Genomic DNA, 25,463 nt, shown 5'->3' on the forward strand with positions numbered 1-25,463 from the left:
GGAGCCTTGGACATTCAGATCCACAGCATCTGAATGGGCAGAGGCTAAATCTAAAGTGAACTCTGACTAAAGCCATGGCACCATTCTGGTACTTACAAGACTGGTCCACATTCTGTCTCTTTCCACAACCAATTGGGCACTCTCAACCACACGGCATTTCTGCTAGACAAAAGTCTGCTGCCACTGACAGTAAACTCCATTTTTGATATCTCCTTATGAGAAGTCAAGTGCCATTTCCAATCTCTTCATACAGATGCTACCTCAGTGTGGACTGATGTATGAGGAGTCTGCCAAGAACAAGGGAAGGCAAACTGGACACAGCACTATAATGTAATGCAAAGTTTTTCGGCTGTTCTTGCTGTTCAGTGTCTACTCAAGTGCACACACATACACAGGTATACCTATAGGTGTATACGCATTTAAACACAGCTGCCTGCAATGGGTTAATTGTAACCCATCCTATCTAGATAAAGACAACAAATCCCATTCTTTACTCCTTCAGCTATTCTTCCTGCTGATCGTGTAAAAGACACAGCAGGGCATTTTGCATCCTATAGCTTGATGCTGTGCAAAATGGGACCACATCCAGAGAATCAGGACATCTGCTAATTCAGACTAATATATGGGAAACAGAGTTAGCAAAATACTATTTCAGGGAGGAAAAAAAAAAAAAAAAAAAAGAAAAAAAAAAGGCAAAAAGAAAGCTGTTTTCCATTTATACTACTTCTACACTCTTGCTCTCCTTAGATGGTCCTTTATTGAATTCTTTTCATTTTAGCTTTTCCCACCATTCTTTCTTTCAGTTGCTGCTGCCACATTCCCTGCTTTGTCTCATTTTAACAGTTCTTTCATTTTTAGTCTTCCACCAAAAATGCATGCTTTATTTGCTCTTTTTAACAAGCAGCTTGCAAAAACAGCTGCTTATATCCCTAGTTTTCTTATGATTCCAAATCTATCTTGCATCTCTTCCACACTTGTTGCTGCAGGAACACCCACTCTCCTCTGTTAGTGGCATTCTTAATGATAATAAGACACAACAATAATAGCAATAATAAATAACAATAGCAATAAAAATAACAGACAACTAAATTTAGAGATACTTTCTTGCTTTGTCACTTGATGAGAATCTCTATACTCTAAAAAGCCTCTTGTCCGCCTCTCTCTGCAAGGTACTCCGCAGTTCGCTGTGGGCGGCATCTTCCTAAAAATAAATGTCATGATTTGATTTCTCTCATGTTACAGCTAATTAAATTTTGCCACCATATCATTTCACTATTGCAATATGTTTTATTTCCAAAGTATCAAAAAACACTTGGTCCTTTTCTTGCTTCTTTTTCTTGAAAAAAAATAAAAATAAAAATAAAACACATACATTGCCTGATCTCTTAGAGGAACTTAGCACCAATAGTCAAGAAGATCAGATAATCTAAGTTTAGCTGGCAAACTGTAGAAATCGGGATACTGAAGTGTAATAAAAGGTCTGGGTCACTACATATGAAAGCACTCAGATGCGAAAATGTCAAGAATAGTGTAGAGATAAAAGGCTGACAGACACAAGATAAGAATCATATCTAGTAAAGAAAAAAAAAAAGTAGTGAAAGCATTCACATCATCCAGAAGCCAAATCTTACATATAAAGATCTACATTCCAAAGTTTTATGAACCAGACATTAAAGAAAACAATTTATACCATCACGCCTTTTTTTTTTTCAGAATTGTGCCTTAATTTGCATATTTGTGTAAACAAAAGAGCAAAATGAACTATTAATATTTTCCACTCACCTTAAATAAGTGACTGAACCACACACAAAGCCACAAAATGGATCTTATAATCATGGCAGAAAACCAGTCATGCAGTAACTCCAAAATAATTCCAAAACAATCGATAGTTGGTGTTATTAGGAGTCACTAAGGCCAGTGATGCAGATGATCTCTGAAGCCTACCACCAAGGGAATAGGTCACGATGCAAATGGTTCAGCAGAGTAGTCACTGTTGCCAGGGAATATATAAAAGTCTCCAGAAGCAACACATAGGTGCATTCCCTGCATTAGGTCTTAAAGCCCAACCAATAAAAGGAAAATATGAGGGGAAAAAATGCATTCCTATTTGAAATATTTTTTATTTATTATTAGTTTTGCATATCAGACACTGTACACAATGAATAGAGTAGCACATTTTCTACAACATTAGCTGTTGTTGTTTGTTTTTGTTTTTTTTTTTAGTTGGTTGGTTGGTTTTAAACTGGAAAATGCTTTGTGATAACAATGTATCAAAATTAAATTTGAACTGTAAAAAATCTCCTTGTGACTACTGTCCTGCCTTAAGTCTATCTACTTGTAAAAATACACATTGGAAAAAAAAATAAATAAGAAAAGGAAAGATGACTTTGCAAGACTATAAATGGCCACAAATAAAAGAGTGACAATATATCCCTGATAATTCTTAATAGCAATGCCAGAAAGCCAATGCAAGACAGCTACCAAACTGATGATTCCTCTTTTCTTTCGCAGGGTGTGGGTGTCCCAAAGGTCCTGGCACATTCCAAAGCAGTTTGCAATGAGAGCCTGGAGGCCAGTACAGGAGTGGGAGGATTCTGGCAATATTTAGCCTCCCCCTTTCAAGTTAAATTCTGCCAATAGGGAAGGGGTAAAAGAAAAAAAAGGGGGGGGGGGGGAAGGAGGGGAAGAGAAGGAGAGTTCTCTTTATAGTTATATTATATTATTTGGAAATTACTGCCAATAAGAAGGTAGAAAATGTCTAACATGGATTTCAAAGGATACATGTCTGGAGTATGGACTAAGAAAGCCTATCAGGGAAAATACCTATGGAGATTGAGTTCCAGTTTAAACTGCAATAAAGTGTGAGCAAAGTAGCACAGTCTAAGCTCTAACAGACTTTTTTCTTATTTGTATTCACTCAGGCCTCTTGGCATTATGACACTTAAAAAAAATTTGCAAAACAGTGCAAATGGTGGGGCAATGCTGATAAAAGTGTAACGAATTACTTGTTGTTATTCAAACTTTATGAAAATGATGCTGTTTGTTATTCTCCATTTTAAATCACTAAAAACAAGCTGAAAGATTCTTTGTTTACAAAGCCTGAAATACTGGACATTTTCATGAACACGCATCTTTCCTACCTCAACTTCTGCATGTCATAAAGTAAAACACTCAATGGATCTGGATTCAGGTCTCTTCTCCCATATACAACTACAGGTGTGTGTGTTCATTTCTGTAAGGTCGCATGCTTTAATATAAACCCTATATTAAGTGAACTTGTTGCCTTTAATGAATGAGAATGGAGATCCCACAAACTCCATGATTTTTTTCCGGTAACCTTCCATACTGAGAGTGTTAACCAAGTATCTGCTTGGATACAAAGTCCCAATGGACTTAAAGACTTCATTGGTATATGAGATGCCTACATTCATAGTATGTGGATCTTTTTTACCTCAGTGCCCAGCTAGTGCTCATAAAGTCTCAGACTGCAGTGCAATTTAAATATAGCTAAATATAAATGTAGTTCAGCTTTATCCTGGATAGCTAGAATATTGGAAATAGCTGGCATCAACTGGCATAGGGTTCATTATAAGCTAATTTACCTCATTACCTTTTTGTATTACTGTAGCCACGCAATCTTCAACATCCAAGCTACCACTCAGTCAGCAGGCTTTTCTTGATTTCAGGTATGTGCTCTTAGTTTTCCCGGTACATCAACCTTAATTCTTGATTCTGCTCCTAAAGAATTAGCTCAACAAAGCTGAATTCACCTTCTATGGTGTATGCCAGCACAGGAGACAAGGGAACAAACCCCAAGTCCAGCCTAGCATTTTGCTTTTTTCCTTCTGGATAGTTTGCAATACGTTTGGTATACTGAAACCTGTTGGCTCTTTTCTGTTTTTACTTTTTGCCAAGAAAGGCGCAGTTCAGCTTTTGAGTAAGATTACCTCCCTCTTCAATAGAGAATGGCTGGCAGGCATGCACACAGGAAGGCAGGATTAAATTCAGACTTGCATGGAGTTCCATACCATTTCAATTAACTCCCTTCTTCACCACCCCCTCTTTAGGTCACTGTATCACATTTACAAAGAAATAAACCTTCTGCATATCTGTTTGCCAGTTACTTTCACTCATGTCTTTGTTAGAGGAAGCAAGCAAAAAAGTGCTGTCACAGGGCACACTTACCCTGGTTCACACAATGTTTGTAAGTGCATGAGATTGCTTCTCAGGATAATTCTGCCATTCTTTATAATAGAAGGAACAAAACTACACAAAGCAGTACACACAGAGAAGAGTTGAGGAAAGAGGATACTTGATCCCAAAGTGTTCCCCTATCTTCATTTCATTAGTACTCACATCTTCTTCTATGATGGAAGGAAGAAAGAACAGCTTATATTGCTAAGGATCATAACACCAGCTTCCTCATGTGTGGATTCAGGGAGGCAAGAGGGAGCATTCCTGCAGGTAATTAGCCTTGACTGCTAATCACATCAGCCAAAAGTGATGAGCAAATTAGAGCTTCGGTAGAGTAGTTAGTCTGATGCTCTTCCTAGATCCCCAGAGCAGCATTGATGGTTACTACGATGCTCTGATGCACAGAAATCAGCAATACATCCTCACTAGCAGACCAGGGCTCGCCTTCACAACCCACCCTTCCTATGGAATTAAAGACAGCGTGTCATCCATCAGCTTCTCACTCCACCCCAAGGACCATGTTTCGTTATAGGTCAGGGCAGATACTCAGCTTGATTCATTCTACAGATTTGCCTTCACACTGCTAGAGTACAAACCAAAGAGCAGAATACTTGCTTGATTTTCTCAGTCAACATTTGCTTGTTTTGCAGTTTCTCAGAAAAAGAACCACATTCCACTCATACTGTGAATGCAGTAAGTTTGACAGGAACTTACATTCAAATTTGTCTGTATCCCTTGACTACTAACTCTTTTAGACCTTTATTTTTTTCTTTTTTTTTTTCTGTTTTTTTCGTTTGTTTGTTTTTTAATTAAAAAGGGAGGGAGAAGGAGGGCAAAAACACCATAGCATGGTGCTTCTACAGAACCTGTCACCTGAGATATTCATTTCTGAAAATAATAGGTAAAGCCTCAGCACACATACCCACATACCCCACCTACAATAAAGGCACTTCAATTCAAAAGTTATAGATAGGAAACAAGCAAGCATGGCACAGTTTGCACCTACACCATCCATATCTGGGTCCTGAGGGAAGTGAGCACACAAGCAGTCCCAGCACCCAGCTTTACAGATCTCTGCCAAGTGTCATACTTGTAGCATGAGACTCAAGAGCAGATTCCCTCCAAAAGCCCACTGGGAACCAGGGCTGGATCTTACACAGGTGGGCTGTGGCACTTGCACCTTTCCTCCTGTGTCTCGAGCCCCCAGACCTGGCCCCTCTTCACAGTGAATGCTGCCTTGCCAACAGACAAGGGGCACAGGAAAGGGATGTCTCACTTCTGCTTTGCAGCTGGGCATCACACCAATCCATCTCTCATTGGGTTCAGCTCCAATATGCAGCATAGTGCCATGTCTCTTTCTTCATCCCATGCTTGATATTTGCGTTATTGCTTACATCTGCCGCAGAGGAAAAGAAGCAGGGCCCTTGCTTCAGAGACATCCATGGTCTATGCTACAGCCACCCCAAAAGAGTGAGCTTGCCTAGTCTGTGCACAGAACACACAACTGTGGCTCTCTACTACAACTAAGAAGTTCCCAAAGGGGCAAGGGCTTGCTTTTACAAGTGTTGCATATACACACAGACGTGTTATGGAAAATAGTCTCCAGAAGCTGACAGGGATGGGACAAGCACTGTCTTTATGTTAGATACACTAAACCGAGAAAGAATCAGTCCCAGCTCTGTCACCCAAGAAACAGACTCTGAAACCTTTCAGACTCTAGGACTGTGTCACAGATGGTAAAAGCCTAAAACAGATGGGATGAGAAAGGACTTGGAAGATGATGATGATCGGGAATGGAACGGGCCAGACAGCAATAAGCAGGCTGTGCGCTGAGGAGGGTCCCTGCAGGATGAAGGCTGATACACAAGTATCTCAATATGAAGCTCAGTTCAGCCCAGCCAACTGTGCTGAAGCCATGAGGGCTGAGGCAGTTGCTCAAAAAACTCCAAGAGCAGGCAACTACTTTCTGTGGTCTGACATTTTAAGAAACTCAGCCTAAGGAAATGGAGAAAAATAAATCCTTCTGAAGATTCTCTTCTCAATCCAAGATGATGGTAGCTTAATTACACTGGAACTTATTAAAGGCTAAGCCTTAAAGAAAAGCAGCCTGTGAGATTTCAAAGGATGGAAACATAGAATTTAATGGATATTACTACTAAGTCCTACAGAATTTAATTGAAAACAGTCACAGGTAGATGTCAGATTCCAAACCACTGGAAGATCAGAGTAATGTGAGTCTACCTCATATAAACATTTACATAAATCAGAGGCTGCTAAGGGATTTAACAATGGAAGTTCTGCGTCAGAAGAGTGGGATTTCCAGCACCTATTTCCAGATCTGTGATTCAGGCTCTCCTACCCCATTTTCTGCCCCCTTTCTCTCCCTGTCACAAGACAGGCTTGCGGTAAGCAGCTTTCTGCCAGAACGAGCTCAGATGATTAAGCTAACTACCTCACAAGGCCCAAGGATTATATCTCCCTCTTTACTGACCCAGAAATAACCTTAGAAAGAAAGAGCAGACCTCGTGGTGCTGGAGACCGGAGGCAGGAAGAAGTGAATGCATCTGAGGAGTTCAGGCTATTCCAGTACCAAGATGATACCAGCTTGTTCCTGGAACACTCCTACCAGTTTTACTAGCAGCAAGTCATACTCATGGGGTTCAGAAAAGACATATTTGAAGTCTTCATGTAGTCAGGTCATCTGGACACCACACAGACCTTACAAAATATCCAAGTGTTCCTCTACATATATTGGAGATTTAGCACTTTCTCCAAATCAAGCACGTTTCTGATTTAGCTAGCTTCCCACCAAAGCTAACCCTTGGCAACTTTTTCTTCCCCCCTCCACAGCAAAGGGAGCCACACAGGATGCCTAGGACTCATTTTCCTGCAGCTTGAGCATGTCTTATACCACAACAAGGTTTCTATGAAGGAACGAGAACATTGTCCCTGCAGCCACAATTCTTCATCAGGATGTTAGTTGGTGCACATTTCTGGAACAGCAGTTTAAATGGCAGTGTTTCTATCACTATTTTTTTCAAGTAAAAAGCCAGTTCAGCATCATTTGTCCCCTTCTTTAAATGCAACACAGTTCATGCCCTTCTCTTCACCTCTACTAGCACACACTGCCAATCTGTATACTTACCTGTAGCATACATATTGACCAACTGAAGGGCAGAGATGGGGTAAAAGCCTGAACAAGACAATCACTTGTGAGTCACAGAACTGACGCATACAGGAATCACAGCGCTGCTGAGGCTGGAAGGGACCTCAAGAGGTCATCGGGTCCAACTCCTGCTCAAGCAGGGACACCAAGGGCCAGTTGCCCAGGACTACATCCAGATGGTTTTTTATCTCCAAGGATGAAGACTCCACAACCTTTCTGGGCAGCCTCTGTCAGTGCCCAGTCAGGAAGACACCCACAGTCTCACTTATACTCAATTCCACAAGCAGGCCTGGTTTTATACGAAGCTGGACGCTCTAGCAAAGTCCTGATCAAAAGCACTTAGCATCATATGGAGATTTGCATCTCCCAGCCCTGGAGCGTCCAAATCCCTATGTGGCATCCATAATAATGTGTGCAAGTTTTACAGCCAAGACAGAGAAGCAAAAGTCTTGTGAATTAAAGAGCTCCTAATCATGGGCGTCATGGGAAAAAAACATGCATTGCCCTAAGAATGATATTGCAGGCCAGATCAGAAGTGCTACCATCTGCTCTCCTTAACTGGAAACAGAAATAACAGTACTTGTGAGTGTGGGGAAAGAGGGAAGAGAGATACTAATACCTAATATACAGAAAGTAGCTCTCCCAAATCCCTACCTATTCAAGGAAACAAAGAAACAAAGTCGATCTCTCTGGAAGGCCTGATGAGCTCACAGACTGTTAATTTTTTTTTTTTTTTTTTACTTTTTTTCTTTAAGGTTCATGCATAACCCTAGAGTCAAGTGGGAGCCACAGCTATAGATTCTGAACAATCACCTACCAGACATGCTACAGGTTAAATAGGACATAAAACCAATTCACCCCTAATTCACTGGCAGCAAATCCCTCCCCAGATTTTCTAAATTCTTCTGCAGCCCAGGTCTTATCATGTCAGCAAGATACACCTTCAAGTGGAAAATATAGCTAGTTTATGCAGTTCTGTATGCTGCGTTTTAACTCTTGCAAAATGGCTTGACAGAAGAAGGGAAACTGCTTGTGCTATACCCAGCCAATCCTATTACAGCCTCTGCAAGGCAGTGTACTCCCACGTCTCAGATAACACGCAGATTAACAAGGTTAGCTCTGTGATTGCTGTTGGTACAGAAGAATCAACATTAACAGGTGGGTTTGCTACAGAGAGGGTAAGAATATATTACAAGCGGGTATGAAAATAGAAAGAAATGGAGAGGAATAGGGAAGAAAACACCTCTGAGGGTGAAAGTACAAGACGCTCTGTGGAGAAGTTATATCAAGCACAGCAGAGCAGGTAAATCAAATCTCCACCTTAAATCTGCTTCCTCTCCATTGTCTGCATTTCGTGTGCATTCTGTTTTAAGTGAAAGGAATAGAGGAAAGACTAACAGACCTGAAAGTCCTGCTGGAGCAGGTCTATATCAAACAAACATCTCACCAGCACGAACAAAGGAAGAAAAAAAAAAAAGTCGTACAGGATGGTTAGGGGAGAATGGGCCTCACCTGTCACTGTGCTTGTTACACAAGCTGCTATTGGGACAGATTTTTAGCTCTTTTACATTAAGCAATTGAGCAATACTATCCAGCACAGATATCACTGATCAAATGCCATAGTTACAAATCTGATGGCTGAAAGGACAGCCTTCCTGCTCTGGTGCCTGTAGACTGGGTGCAAATCTACCAAAGTAGGCCAGTATCTTCCTTATTAACAAAAACTCTCCCCCCTCAGTCCCTGCACTGCTTCATTCTACCTCTCATGTAAAGAGAGCTACAATGCTTTTATTCTCCACTCACTTCATCTCTGCCCTATTTCTGAGGTCCCCTTGGCCCAAGTTTGCATACCTCTGAACCAGTGGCTGCTGCTGTTGTTTTGATCCTTTTCCTGGCTGGTTTAGTTCCTTTATTAGCTGCAGCATGTCTCCAAAGTTAGATCTGTTTCTCTCAGCAGTCTCATTTTGCATGAAATACATATTACAATTGATTGTCTCCCTAATTAGGGGACTTTTAACATCTCTAGAGTAGAGTTACATATGACTGACAGAGTTCTCATCTCATTTAGTAGCATAAACATTTATTCCTCCTTTGCTTCTCAGTTTAGGATATTTCTGGCATCTCAAGTTATGCCTTCACTATCTCTAACAAAAATAAATAAATAAAAGCCACACATGAATATCAAACTTCTGTAATAACCTTCCTAATTCCCCATTTTTATCTCCTGTGGTAACTATATAGAGTTCTGGTTCTTATTTTTACAGCATCACAAAGATGTAAGAGTTCTGCAATTTCATCTGGAAGTCCAGTATTTCTTTTCACTTTATGCTAGTTAAAAAAAAAGTGAAGAAATGCCAAAGAGAAAAAAATAATAATAATAAAAAAAGTCCTTTGGCAGGGGGGAAAGGATGTAAAAATATGGACTTGAAATTTAAAAAAAAAAAAAGAGAACCATTTATTTTAAAAGATACTGCAAATTATTTGTGATACAAAGGAATAAATTATGCTCTTTTTTTTTAAAACAAAAAAAAAAAAGCACTGTAGACAAATAACTACTAGCCTCCAGCAGCAAGAACAGCAATTTTCTAAAAAATAAAATAATAAAACATAACAAAATAATAATAATAATAATAAACAACAAACACAGAAAACACAGGATCCTCAAATGCGTTGAGCCATTTCTTACAGTGCCACAAGGAAGCTCAGGGATGCTAGTGAACAATAGGATATGCAGAAGAACCATTATGATGCTACAGACCTAGCTACTGTATCCTGAGAGAGGGGCAACCAAGTCTTTCCAAACATCCCAGCTTGACCTGGATGCTGAAGGCTTCACATCAAATACAATTCAGAATACAAACAGATTTTAACAAGTCTCAGTTGCTGAATGCATACTCAGGACTGGCAGGGACAGTATTGCCCAGTTTGGGATCTAGACAGATTTTTCACAAGTTTAGAAATATAGTGAGGGAGGTTTGAAAGAATTCAAAAGGAGTTTAGCACCCAATTTTTCCCATTTTCATTTAATACAGAAAACACAGGAGAGCAAGGATAAAAGTTTTATATAGTAGAAAATTAGTAGGCTTTTCTGATAGTGCATATTAAGATTAGACCTTCATAAAAGTAAAACTAGATAATCTTGAGGGTGGAAGGGTAAAAAAAAAAAATCTGAATCTCAGCAGTGCCAAGAGCAATATCCTGCACTCAGGAGCTAACAGCAAATTCCACTTTGAACTGCTGGCTCATCAGGCATTACTAGTGAGAAAGAGGAATTTGCATACAGGATCCTGATTACAACCATGAGGACACCATTCAAAGAGTGGATGGAAATTCAGAATACATCATGCACCCAGGGAAGGAGGTCCTGTTACTCGCTTTAATTTCCTCCTCTCTGTTATCAACATTCGGTGAAAAAGAAAATCCAGCAAGTTTTGTGTTTTTGTTTTGTTTTGCGTGTGTGTGTGGTTGGTTTTGTTTTTTAAGTATAGGTATTGGCAAGTTTCAAAATGTAATGGTTTAAAAAGACCTAAATTTTGAATGTTTGGAAACAGCTTGATACACTTTCCTCTACTTTACATACTGTCTTCTGGGACAGACTTTCTCTCAGTGACTATTTGTACAATGCCAAGAAAATGTCCCTCATCTTGGTTGGTTGAGTCCTCCTGGCACCTCTGTGAAAGAAATGAAAGCAAGTATCCTAATGAAATCTAAAGTGCCCAGGACATTTATCTATATTCAATTCCCTCCTCCCATTTCTTGGAGGGGAAGGGCTGTTTACTTAACCAGAAGATTACATTTGTTGATCAAAGGCAGAGGGGAATCCTCTCTACCTCATGCACCCCATCAGCATGCAGATTTCAGAGCTCAGCCTCACTGAAGCAGCAGTGTATGGTAACACAAATGAACTACCCCTATATTAAGTCACCAGATGTAATCCTGACAGAAACTCCAAGCTCTTGGGTCCCTCCTCCTCTGATCTCTCTCTCTCTTTCTCCTGCCTCCCCCTCCCTTTGCTTTGATGACTTTGACAGCCAAGTTCTTGGAGAGTTACTCCAGGTTACGTGTCACTTTTAATGGGATTCAAAGCTTTAATTCAGAAAGTGGCCACTCTTGACCTCTGGCCCTACTACCACCCACTCTGCCACCCCCCTTCTTTCTCCATTGCCATGGAAATGAATAGTGGAGCGAAAAAATGGGAGCAGGCAAAGTCTAAAGCTTTTCACAGAGCCCCCAAAAGAAAGATGAATGAAACTCATTCATCAGCGAGCAAGAGACCCAGAGAGCAACGCTGGCTGAAAAGCGAGCCAGAGGGAGAGCAAGCAAGAGAGAGAGGCGGACAGAGATAGAAAAGGTTACCTCATGCAGGAAGTTATGTGATTTGAAAAAGAAAAGCACAGGAGGTGTGAGGGAACATAGTCCATTTTCAAAAACTGCAGATTCCACAAAGAAAGATGTTGTTATTTGGGGTTGGGGGTTTATTTCCTCAGTCTCTTCCCAAAAAGAATTTCTCAACAGTTTACCAGGAAAGGATGGAATTTTAAAGGGAGAAGAGAGAAGTGCCTGAAAAGAAATTTCAGTGGATGCCTGTTGGATAGGTAGCTCATTTAAAGGAAAAAATAAAAATGAAATTACAAAGCTGTGTTTGTAGTGTTGAAGTTTCTTTAATCACATCTCCTATGTTATATGTATTTTACCCCCTATGCAAATATCAAGGTAATTTTTAGCACTAGAGATCAGATGTACGTAAGATGCAATAGCTTATTCACTTAGATATAGCAGAGATTTTCTGGCATATTCCTCTAGCTTCTACATTTTTCACATCCTCACTACAACAACATTGGCGAATAGCCCCTTCTTTTAGGGGTCTTGAACAGATGCATATTTAAAAAAAAAAAAAAAAAGAAAGTTTAATAACACCATGTATCCCAACATCAGACAAAGGAAAGATGTCCTACTGAATGCTGGCCTACAGAGGTCAAGGAGGGAGCTTGTTGATGCCAGCAACAGAAGGAAAGGGATAGAAAGGAAAGCCTGAGATGTAACAGCTCCAAAACGCCTATTTATCTACACCATCCTGGCAGGTGGGGGAGAAGCATAACAGAAGAAAGGCAAGCAGCAGCAGCAAACAATTCCCTAAAACTAGAATCTTTTGCAAGAGGTATTAGATAAGAGAATCCTAGATTATACTGGGATATTCATACCATTAATGAATAACCTGTCAAAATTTATCTCAAGCATACCAAAAATTGTGTAGAAGCCAACAGGACAATTCAGGATGCTTATGGGAAGAAAAGCTATAACAGGCAGCCCTCAGTAAGATGCAAATTATTACCTAAGAATGTCTTCCTGATAGAGAAATGATAGTGTAGTTCTGCCAGCCCACAGATCACCAGTTAACCAGTTAAGTCCTACTCAGAAGAGAGTCTACCTGGAGATTAAGAAATAACTCCTGGAAATAGTTGCCCCTTGCAGAGCAATTACCATTCTGAACCATGCGATCTTTTTCCTCCTTCCTAAAGCTATTTGGGCACGATTCCTTTCATTCCCTCAACTCCTTTAAAGAAAAAAAAAAAAAAAAAAAAGACACTATCAAAATAAAAAGGTATCTCCCAAGAGATGGGGATCACTAAACTTTATTCACTGTTAATCCAGCGAACAAGATTCCAAGCTTCCTTGAAGTGGCATTAGCACCTTTACTGACCAGTGAGCTCAGACATAGAGTTCATATTTAAGCTTCAGCTTCTTGATAATCAGTATTACTCTCTATGGTGGCTCATACCCTAGCTGTAGCTAGAGCCACCAGGCAAGGTAGTTCAAGCACATAAGGAGAAAAGTTCACTTTAGCTGTGCCTCCACTGACAGCACAGACAAAATCTGCTGGAGCCACTTGGCTCAATGTAAAAATCACCACTACTAAAGAAACAGAAACAACAACTCAGTATACTCCTAGTCTCTTTAGAAATACAGAAATATATAAATGTCCTGACTTTTTCGCCTCTTCTCCCCACTCCTCTGGCCTGAAGTATTACCTGTTCTTCTCTCCCCAATGCCATGGACCTGTCTCTTTGAAAACCAATTTTCTGAAGAGACAAGCAGCAAGAAAGGTCACTATGCAAAGGTGTTTCTAGTCTTCCTAAATTACTACTCATTCAAGGCATAGCAAAAGTTAGTAGGATAATGCCATTTCATGAATGCAGAGCAACCACTCGGTTCTGGTCTAAAATGACGTGTTTTAGCGTAAGAACAGATAATAGTAACATCTTAGTGTTAAATTACTGTCTAAATGATTCTTCATTCTGGTGGCCTCAGGCTAAGGCTTTGAATTGTCTTCAGTGAAGATATCTCTGATCCATCCTTAAATCCCACTGTAGGGAAGTTCAGGTCAGTTCTGTGCCACACATCTGTTTGTTAAGCAGACAGATTTTGGCAGCAGTAAATTGCACCACAAATGGCTCCACAGAGGTGGGAAGCCTCATTTGGTCTTCAAAGTAACCAACTTCCTACAGTAAATTTAAAAACTTCAGTGCTCCAAACCATGAAGGACACCTGCATGTCATTAAGTACTTAATGCTGAGCATACAGCTTTCTGGGTCACCATCTGTTCCGTGGGAGCACCAGCTCTGGCTGCTGTTCCCAGTTTTGCCTGCTCTAGGGTTTGAACTGTCAGCCTTGGCAGCTCACAATTACCCAAAAGGTAGTACAGATGAATCTTCTATGTCAGCTATACAAATTCAGAAACAGTGTCCCAAGAGAGAACAATTCAGCCAGCCAGAGTTCAATCAAGTCTGTTTAAGGATTAGGAGCTAATCAGGATAGCTCATAAGGTATATGCCTCTGTTTGTTGTATCTACTGCTGCCCTTCTAATCTCATCAAGATGTCTGCCTACCTGAAATTATCTGGCTCTGGTAATACTTATCATCTGTGTCATTTAATCAAAGTTCTCGCTTGTGCTTGGAGGTTTGCTATCAAGGCAACTATATACAAAAGAAAGTTCAAAATCAACATGTTCTTGCCTAACCTATGGAAGTTGTTGAAAGGACTGTAGCAGAGAGCTACCTGCACAAAGCCAGAGAAGAAATATCTAAACTGCAATGGAAATCCAGAATGATTTTCCCTCTGCTCCACAGGAGCAACATGGGATAGATGTGCCTGCACTTTGCCAAAGTTTTCAGCCTTGAGGTTCAGCCCTTTTCAGATTGAGTATCTCCAGATGGTTACACCACATAGATATCATTGTTAAAGTAGGAAATGTTAATCACATAGAAAAAAAGAAAAGGTAATGGGGTCCTAGTGGTTACTGGGGAAGCATGACCTGTACACAAAGCAAAGTAGAAGAAACGAAAACAGAGGCTGCTCAGAGATCGGGGAACTGATGCAAGCTATAACCACTCTCCACATCACAGGTTTACCTGCTTTTTGCCATGTGTCCTCCCCACGCAAGTTGTATTACACATGAAAATCTAATTCAAAAAAGTGTACTTTGTAGAACAATGCAGTATTCTATGGGAAAGAAATGAGCAGGTTTTTCCCCATTTGGGAAAACCTTCTTTGGGATTTGATCTTTCAAAAGCTTCCTAAATAAAGCCAACAATTTATTATAACTATCGTAGGTTTTTGAATTGAACTAGACTTCAAAGCTACTAAACTCTTTTATTCTTCTCAGTGAGAGGAAAGCCACCATTTCTTCCAACTCTGGAAACAAAACTTGCTTATCCACATGAGTACAATTATATAAATAAAAGTTCCACACTCCCATCAGCAAAGGAAGCCAATAAAGCTGAAACCTTCCTTCTCAATTTCCTGAGTCTTGCAAAGCCCAGAGGATCTCTTTACCCCTGCACACCTTGCTCATTCCCCAAGTAAAGAGTAGGTAACTATAGCACAGCCACTGGCAGAGATACTCTTCTCTGAATTCATTTGATTTTGTTTATTTCATTCTAAAGAGGTAGACCTTTATGTAGACAGATCTATTTCACCTTAGATGCATGCCTTCATTGCTTTATTTACAGAACAGGCTTAATTTACAGAAAGTCCAAAGAATAGCAAGACAATGCTTGGATAAAAAACATTTGTGCTGAAGGAGCAGAATTTCAGAAATAAGGGCTATAAATAAGGCAGGGTAAGAAAGGGGATAAAAAGAAATAATAAAAATAAAAGGAGAACACAACTCCATCTTTTGATGGTAAATGCCCTCTAATCATGGCCCTTCTGGTTTTAAAATGTACGTTTCCCCATTCGCTTTGGTTTTGACATTATGTTTGACTGTATTCTACATCTACAGCAATTGAGTTACAATTTGATATGATAAAAGGCAACACATTAGTTGTTACTTAAAACATGTTACAGCCTGTATATGAAGTAAATTGGCACCTAAATTGCAATATTCATGTATTACAGTTAAAATTAAAACTCCATTATTTGATGAAGCGTGTCACATTTGCCATCTTTTAAAACAGACTTCAGTTCTGTTGACCTGCTCACATTTCATCTCTGAGCACATGCAGAAAAACTCTCCTGTCAAGTCAAAATAGGTATTCTTGGGCAAAAGCCCCAAATTAGTTCCTTATGCCAATCTTCTGGAATCCATGACCCGCATTTGCTGCCTACTTTTCATAAAATGAAGGATCTACCACCTTCCATGAAAGCTTTCATGAAATTATCATCCTGCATCCCCATCATCTACCCTGTAAAACTGAAAATTAGTTTTTAATTTAATTTTTCCTATCATGGCTTTCTCCTGTAAGTTAGAGGCCTTCTAACTTGTTATTTTTCTTCCTTAAAACATATTTATAATGTGGTTATCTTCTGTCCTTCTCGAGTCCGTCAGTTGGATTAAGCTCTTTAAGCCACCAAGCAAACTTATTCCAGCTATTAGGTTGTTGGAGAGCTTCCCCCCCCCCCCCCCCCCCCCCTCCCTTTTCATTTCTTTTCCTTTTGCACCTTTTGAAAATGTTGACACTGATTCAAAATGCATTATTCTGGTGTCTTTCAACAGCAATGTCTCCGTACTCTGGCCATCTCATGTATATGCCTAAGAATCATTTTTAGACATTTCTCCAGAGCACTACATTCAGAACTCACATGGCCATGCCTACCTCCTATGACCCCTAGAAATCATTTTTAGTCACTGCTTTCCAGACATTTTCCACTATGTGACTTTCATTCATTCATTCAGACCTAGAAAGGACCAGATCACACAGGGCTAGGACACCTGCATCTTTATTTTCAGCCCTGAAAACGCAACAGGGAAAATGTCACCTATCCCTGAGACACAGACATAGGCATGGGAAGGAACAGGTGGAAAAAGGCTCCCTGCCTTTCCCTGGCAACTCTCCCCATTTCCAAAAAGGTAGATTGAGGACTTCAGCAGCCTCAGGCTGTTAATAACAATGCCAGTGCTCAGTTAGTAATGAGTTTTGCAACATTTAGCATTTTCCTTAAAGCATAAAGTCTAATTCTTCATTAATGTTTGAAAGAATAAAATAATATTTTTATTTCAGTCTTCATTTTTAAAGAAAAATACTTGGAAGTGTGACCAACGGGTTGCATTTAAATAATAAAAACCTATGTAGAAGACCAGAACAAAGGATCCTATCATTGTTTTGGATTTTCTTCATCTAGTGATTTTTAGGCCAATATCCTGACAGGAAAGGGGGAGGAGTGGGGCTGTCAGTACTGTATTCAATGAGTATAATTACTCTGAATTAGCGCTAAGGGGTTTAGAGAAGAAAAAAAATACTATTCCACAGAGTTAATATAAAGTGGGCTTTCATGTACATACAAACCCACAAGGAGTGAGCTACTGCCTGCTGAGAACCATTTGAGAGCCAGGGGATTGATCAGACTCGGCCAGCCCCTTGCTTAAGAAAAAAAAGCTGCAGTTGTGAATTACTGTAAAGCAGTATTCACATGACTGATGGGTTTACCCCCACCACCCCCCCAACACATTTGTTTCAAAGATCCATTTTGTCTTCTGCGCTGATGGTGTGAATTAACCCCTCTCACAACGGCTTGGCTGAATCCTGCAAAACCAGTCCAAGGCCTAGCAGCTCGACGAAGCTTTTATCTTACGTAGTTGTGTGACTGGGAAAATTGGAAAGAGATGCTATTTAACACCCAGACTTCAGAGGAGCACCATAATATCAGCCTTCTCAAATAATCTGCAAACCATCTGCCATCAGACCTGCCGGCTCCTCATCTTTCTGGAGCATCATTACTGAAGGAGCTCTGCTTCTGATTTCCCTTGCTGTCTGATACTCCAGCACCCACTTGTCCTTACATCCCAGGGAGCATAAGATATATTTCCACTTCTTGCTTTTTTAGCCCTATTTGTTATCAGCCCAGATCACATCCAGCTTTTAAAAAGCTCCTGAAATCTCTGAAATGGATAGTATGACACAAAGACAGATTTCCATGGAACCCTGATCACACACACCTGCTTTTAAACAGGCCCACTCTATCTCAGCAACAGATTATTCAGTCAGAAATAAACTGTTTATGACAATGCAAACTGCCCTGTGCTATTCCTGGTTCCCAGTAAGACTCTTCACATGAGTATGATTTCTTTTCCCTTAAAAATGGGAAAGAAGAAATGTATATGTATATAAAATATACATGTATAAAAGAAGAAAAATGAAACAAACAAAAAGTATTAAATGCTATTAGTCACGTCAAGATGCATGCAGATAAGTGAAATGTAGCCTTCCCACACACAACCCCATAAACTCTTATCACATTATATCTGCACCATTTCACTTGTCTTGCTCTGGACTTCCACAAAACTGTGTGTCTTACCCCACAGCACCTCTGCATTCACAGTCCTGTCCTAGCTGCATGGAGGAAAAAAAGGAAGAGAAGAAACGATGCATTGCCACCCCAGTTATCTATGTCACAGCTGTACTCCCTACATGACCAAGATTTCTTAATGGCTTCCTGCAGCATCCTCTGCCCCTGCAGTGCAAGAGCCCTCCATCCCAGCCCAAGCACAGTTGTCCAGTGGTTTTACAATGAACATTAGGCTGGGGAGCTCCTCAGGATGTCCTGCCTTGGTTTTGTCAGGGCACATCATGGAAGTTTTCTGTCCTTGAGCTTAGAGTGCCTTTTATCTCTCTGCTTGCACAGTCCTTTCTTTGGTACCATCTGTTGTGATAGTTAGGGTAGATGTCACAGGAATCACAAATGCCAAACCCAAATACTAGGAGATAGTATTGCTTTAAAAAAAAAAAAGCTTCAAAAGGGACAGATGCTGATGTAGTACCAAATGTCACACACATTCCAGCCACTACAGACTCAATTCTCACTTGAAGATGCAAGTTTTCAGGCCAAAACTTGTCATGTCTGAAAGCACCCAGTTGCTAAGTTAGTCCATGTGCAACGAAGTTATCAGGGGCCAATACAAACCAGGACCAAAGCTCAGCTTTCCAGGGATAAATGGGTTAGTGGTGAATGCTCAGCATCCTCTGCAGCCTGCAGTAACTGCTGTCAGACCTTCTCCTGCTATACAACAACTTTGTTTCCAAATTTTATATGAGTGCATTTTATTTACCTCAAAGGATGGCATGTTTCATTTCTCTGAGAAGAACTCTCTCAATTTCAGTGGATCTGTCCAATTTGTCAAGATCATTTTGACTTTTACTGCGCTTGTGACCTCTGTTGCTGTGATTTGCAAGTTCTACAAGTGTACCTTCTGTTCCCTCAGGCAAATAGGGAAAAAGGAGAATTAGATCAATGGCCACTATTCTGGGACCGCATGGAGCTGCACACTGCCTGTAAAACACACGTATTGAAAAGCAGCCCTTAAGACACAGTAATGAATTCTCCTCGAGCCAGGGGTAGCGCTGGGCCAGCAGGGTACACGAGCATTACCAGTGTGCTGATATGACACCGCCATGCTAACAGAGTCGTCAGGTCCCATGGACACACTGTACAAAGCTTAAGGCTCACTCCTGCACCAGGCCAGCAGTCTTTTGTTTTTTTTTCTGTTAAAAATGTTTCCACCGAGCTCTGGCCAGGACACTAAATTATTCTCTTCCCTCCCCCACTAAATCCCCTAATTGTGCAGCCTGGTCCAGCAGCAACAGCAGCAGAATGTCAAACACAGGTGTGCTATTAAGAAAGGTCAAGTTATTTAACTCCTAAAACCTATGCACAGTGGAGTACCATTAAATGTAGACTCGTTTTCCCCCTCATTCAACCTAAACAACAATTTACTTTAAAACAGAAGCTACTTGTCGTCACCTTGTGGGCTTTTTCATTTGCCATGTTCAGCAGCAGCACAGGCAAATGATCTAAAAGCATCATCAGGAGAAGCAGCAGGTTAACTCTAACCTCACTTAGCTTCTGCTCCTGCTGATACTTTGTGCGCCCCAGCAAAAGCGGTAATGCATTTAGAGTCACGTGGTGACAAGCAGCACTAAGCCCTTGTGTCTGTTCATAGCATCCTGCATAAAAGCCACTTGAGCTCATCAAGAATAAGAACGAGCTCTTTCTTAAGCCCAGCCCAATCCAGTTAACAGGCTTATATGGAAATGCTGAGAGACAGGGCTTACAAGTGGCAATGCACCTAACTTGCACACACTGCTTTACTGAAAATTAAGAAAGACAGGAGGTATGCACCATCCAGCATACATTCCAGTTCATAACCCTTTTCTCTCTATATATGTCCTTCTGACATCCTTTTCTCTAAAGACACGAATTTAAGAAAAAGCCCAAATGACCTTTGAGATTAATAATCATTACTTTAAGTCCTCTTCCAGTAACAGCAAAACCAAAAACTCCTGATAAATACAGCAGCACGTTTCTGCCATCCTGATCAGTTAGCCTTCCCTTCCTGCTCTTGGCATGTACTTGTGTAAGTTGATTGACTTCTGCTAGAGATGCCAGCATGCACCAAATTAGAAAGAAGATGCACTGAGGCTCTGAGATTGCTTGTTGTGACATTAGTTGGTGATAACATACTATTGCTGAATCCATCTGTGGACAGAGATGCAAGCTGGAGAAGAGGCTTGTCCTGACAGTCTTCTAAGGCACTTCAGGAGGTGCCTAAACTCTGCCCCCACCACCACAACCACAGAGCATATGGGGTAGCTCCAATATGAAGGATACAACAAAAGATGCCTGCCATTTTGAAAGCCAAAGATTTGTTTGGGATTCATTATTGAAAGGGTAATATACTTAATGTACCTGTAACCTTAAAACCTCAATTTTTTCATAATAGAAATAAGGGGTTAGGAGGGTGGACACATCAATTTTTCCCAGAATATGGATAATTCTAGGAATTAAATGAAAGACATTTAAGAAGTATGAGTGTTACTAACAGAATTTAATTTAAAACATTCTCCAGGAGATGCAGGGAGACTAAGTCAGCATCAGATTAATTGAACACAGCCAGACTTCAGGGAAAATGGGTGGTTTTCACAGGATATTCTGCCTCTGACAACATACTTGTTTTCAAATAGTTGTCCATTTACCACAGCTGGAAAGCATCAGGGCATAAAATTAGATATACATGAGCACAATCAGCTTGCATTTCTGGTATCACAGCTTCCTGGAGCACAGTTTGCTTTAGTGTTAATCAAAAAAAGGCAGTAACAAAAAGCATTAATGACAAGCTATACAGCCAATCCAAATCACAATAAGCCTATTTGATATATAACATTACAAATAAATAAATATGCATATAGTAACTATATATTTAATACAGTTATTTTGGTAGACTTTAGATCAAGCCTTTAGCTGAAATGCTTAAGGGAGGGTCATTCTAAAAAAAAAAAAAAGTGCAGTCTTGAGCTATATACTCTACACACCTCCCCAGCACATAACAAAAAGACTGTCTGAGTCAGAAGTATAAACCTACCTTCTCACACTCTCTACAATGAGCATTTTGTTGCTAGGAGGTACATAAGGAGAGTGTTTCCAACTACCATGTTCTGATCTACCATGGTAGAATACAAGCCTCCAACTCAGACCAGAGATAATCGATGTAAAACACACAGTGATCTAATGACGATGACAATATCATTTTATGGGAATGTGAAAACAAGATGATTTCAATAAACGATTTCTTGTCAGTATAACCAATTCTTATGGTGGCAGCTCACTTGAAGCTTACAGAAGGAAAGTTAGTCACAAAAAATGGAAAATAATTGACTCAAGAACTGGGCTACATTTTTACACTGATTTCCAAAGGAAGAGAGAATAGCCACAGTTACAATACATTTCCATGGTATGCAAATATAGGATTCTCTCACAATTCTTTGAAATCTTAACTTAGCACATTATTATGGTGGATATTACGCTTCGGAGGTTGTTGCCAGTCCTAAGAGAACCAGACTTCAAGCACAGCATTTGAGAGTCACTTCGTTGTGTTCCCTGCAAGCCTTCCTCTAATAAAGTATGCAAGGACTGAGCACAGATATTCTGAAAAGATGCCAAAGTGCAGTCACTGATGATACTCCTGGTCACTCAGAGGGAGGAGGGGAGCACTTTTTGAATGAATTTATTCACTCAAATATCCTTAAGAGAAAGAAAATGGAAATCCAACACAAGGGAAACTAATAGAACAACTTTGACAGGTGAGATGTAAAATGGAGAGTAAGAGGTCCAAGAGCAAGGTTGAAGAACAAGGAAGCAAATACATAGTGACAAGTAATAAGGCATTCTTTAAGCACATGGGAAAGCAGAACTCTGGAAGAGCTGGTGGGTCCTGCAGACTGCTGAGATGCAAAAAAGTCAATGGGGGCAGAAAATGAGATTGCAGAGAATTTAAATGGTTCCTCTGCTTCAAATTTCAATTGAAAGCAGGGAAGAGAGATGCAAGACCTAAGGTTATACAAGCAAAGAACTTGCCAGACAGAGTTAGGGGAAATAAAATAAAACAAAGTCCTAGAGAAATTTGCTTGTGCTAAACTGCATTCCAGCACTAGGAGCTAGAGCTGTGAAAAATCCGTTAAAGGCAGATGTACACCAGCTAGCCTGAAATAAAAACCCTACAAACTCTTTTTCACAACGATAAATCATCCCTCTCTAATCTGGAAGAATAGTCAGGATTTTTAGAGGATTCTTTATTAGATATAAATTGTTCGGATTTTCAAAGAAAAAACTATTATGATACCTTTGTAATTATGGGATAAGAGATAAGGTCCTGTTACTCTTAAAATATTAGTCAAGCAACTGAGAATCCCATGTTAAGAACAATAACTTCTTCATACAGAAGGGGGCTGGCTGGTAGTGACCAAAAGATCAGCCTAGAATCAGTGTTGTTAAGTGCATTTCTGAAGCACCTGATAGAAGGAATGCAAACCAAGGTAACAAGTTGCACTACTCATAGAAAACAATGATTAGTCTATAGTATGGAAGCCTTTGTCCTCTCAACAACCCAGGCAACTGAACAAATACCAGAAAAAAAATCACCATGGGCATCAAAACTAAGTGGAAAGAAAAGAAATATATATATATATATATATATATACATACACATTTACATGACACTATATACCAATGATTGCTGAATTAACTTACATTCTAAACATCAAAAAAGTCCCTGAGACAAAAGATGACATACCCCTGTGCTTAGCTCAAGAATTGTTTCAGAGTAGACAAATATTTATAAGAGCTTTTAAATTTTTAAGCTGTAATATAGAAAAGAGTTTGACTACAGCAATTATAATGCAGTTCTGGAATGTCAGGATACATTTCAGATACATGTGCCCACTAGATAAGGATATGAATTATGAGCACTCTCAGAAATAAACAATCAAGTAGTCTACTGATTTATAACTTAACACGGGGCCATAAAAGGCCACTGAAAATGAGAAACATAGGAGAATGTGTACCATTTATGAAAAATGACCTACTAGACAGTTCAAGTAGAAGAGAGGTTAAAGCAAATCATAGATGGTATTATAGAAATAAGGATATCAGATACACAGGAAATCATAATTAAGATTAAGAAAACCTTAGCTACTGAGAGTTATGGAAATACATCTTCAAAACCAAAACAGTTGTTTTTTGTCCATGGGGATTGTTTATGTTAGGGGAAAAGATTTCAAGTCTATGCCCATTTAAAGTTACAGAAGATGAAAACTACTTGCAAATAGTTTTAAACAGTCCACATAAGCCCTTTCTACAATGTGACCCACACTCTTACATCCATTTTCATATCTTGTGCAATTGCCCTACTACTCCTCACAGGACATGACCCATGCCTTAGGAAAAAAAATCCAGATCTATTCCACAGCTTTTATTGCTGCAACAGAAAGAAAACAGCAAACTGGGATTGGATGGGAACCAGGGTATGGAAACTAGAGAAGTAGATGGGGCCCTACAATGCAGGCAGCTTACCTGGGATCAGCTGCTGCAGCTTGGAACTTCTGCTACTGCAAGAAGATCTGAGTAGAAGACATATAAATTAGATTTAAAAGAAAACAAACAAAACAGGAAAAGCACAAGTATCCTTCATTTCAGAAAAATCATACACAACCATCAGGAAGTGAAAACTATACATATTCTACACTAAGGGTCTCAACCTAACATTGAACCAAAGCTAAAATGCGTTTTGCAAAAGAAACTAAAGAAACTATGATCATATGGGAAGAGAAAAAAAAAAAAAATACCAAATACCAAACACTTTGTCTTGTGGAGCAATTGAAAATGTGTAAGTCTTTGGGGAGAAAGTGAATCAAAATTTCATTTGTATTAAATCGTGTAATTATAATGAAAATAACTATAAATCATAATTACAAACTACTAAAAATTACATGTAAGTTATATTCTAATTTTAAAATATCTACTCTGAAAGAAATTTAAGCTGATCAGGAAAGGATAAGTTTCAGCAAATGCTCAGCTTTTAGTTTCTACTTCTCATTGCCTATCGATCTACATTATACTATTCTTTTTGTTAGAAATCGTGATCATCAAAATGCCAAAATGAACAGCATCAGCTGCACATCATGGGGCATCATGAAAAGTTTGCTGTAGATAGCATATCTGTCTCATATATGTTTTGATTTCTGGTTTTCATTCCCTTGACACCCATTAAATACTGCAAATGTTCATGTATGAACTATGTTTTCACTGACTTGGAACAGTTACTGAATTTAGTAATCAAGAATTCCTATTTTGATAGTCCTGATGTGAAATATTTAAGCTTCAACTTTTCTTGACTTAGACATGTAATTTACACTTCACAAACTTCTCCTGCTCTGGGTTTTTTTTGTTTGTTTGTTTCAGAATTCCCCATTTAAATAAGATGAGAAATTCCCACCTACTTGAGAAATCTCAGTTGGCAAAGTCCCATCTTGAAGTAGAGCCTTATTGCACATGCTGAAAGTGTCAATACAGAAAGAAGTGAACTTGTCATTTATAGTATGTATTGTGCAATTGGAAAGTCTGAAGTTAGATAACACATTTTAAAGATGCATCCCTACAGTTTGGAAAGTTTCTCCAAACAGAGAGGCACTTCTGATGTGTGTGTAAAGCACAATGTTGGGGCAAAGCATCTACACATCTAATTATTTTTTTCTTGTATAAAAGTGTTCAGTCTACATATCCACTCAACCTACTGCTGTGATTAGCACAAGAAAGAGGTTCTCAGTTATATACTTCCTTGTAGGTATAGTCATAAATAATTCAAACTATAGTACATAGCAATTAAATGAACAAAGTACATGCTGTAATATGGTACACTTGGTTTTCAGTCTTTTCCTCGTATAGCTGTATTCAAATTCCAGCCATTCACAAGAGCACACACCCTTTGTGAAAGCCAGCACAGATTTGCTGCATTTGGGCTCAGAGAAGCAACCAAAGGAAAGCCAGAACCACTTTTCATGTTACGCTACTACACAAACAGATGTGTTTGTAAATATTATCTCAGTTGCAGAAGATTATAAGGATCCATTTTTGAAAGTAGCCTGAAAATAATTTCCTAGGTCAGACTCATGAGTAGGAGGAAAAGAAGGTGAAACTCCTTGCTCTCATTCCTATCCTTTTTAAAGTTGGGATTCTTTCATCACAAAAACATTACCAATTCTGCAGATTGCTGGGGGCAGGTAGAAAAATGGTCCCCACTTTGCCACATTACTGATTTCTGACAGCTTTACAAAG

The 25,463-nt window shown here is 39.5% G+C and overlaps 1 protein-coding gene across 2 annotated transcripts in view; it reads right to left on the reverse strand.

The window, feature by feature from the left end:
* The window catches only part of PTN (pleiotrophin), a 76,031-nt gene that overhangs the window by 41,882 nt on the left and 8,686 nt on the right, over positions 1-25,463 (reverse strand). The window contains exon 2 of one of the 2 annotated variants that reach the window (XM_068662759.1): positions 23,703-23,749. The exons of the other annotated variant lie outside the window; for it this stretch is intronic. The gene's annotated coding sequence lies outside the window, so the exon portion shown is untranslated. The remainder of the gene's footprint in view (positions 1-23,702; positions 23,750-25,463) is intronic. 2 annotated transcript variants of the gene reach the window in all.

The sequence above is a fragment of the Anas acuta genome, chromosome 1, assembly GCF_963932015.1.
Source record: "Anas acuta chromosome 1, bAnaAcu1.1, whole genome shotgun sequence".
In the NCBI taxonomy this organism is placed as follows: Eukaryota; Metazoa; Chordata; class Aves; order Anseriformes; family Anatidae; genus Anas; species Anas acuta.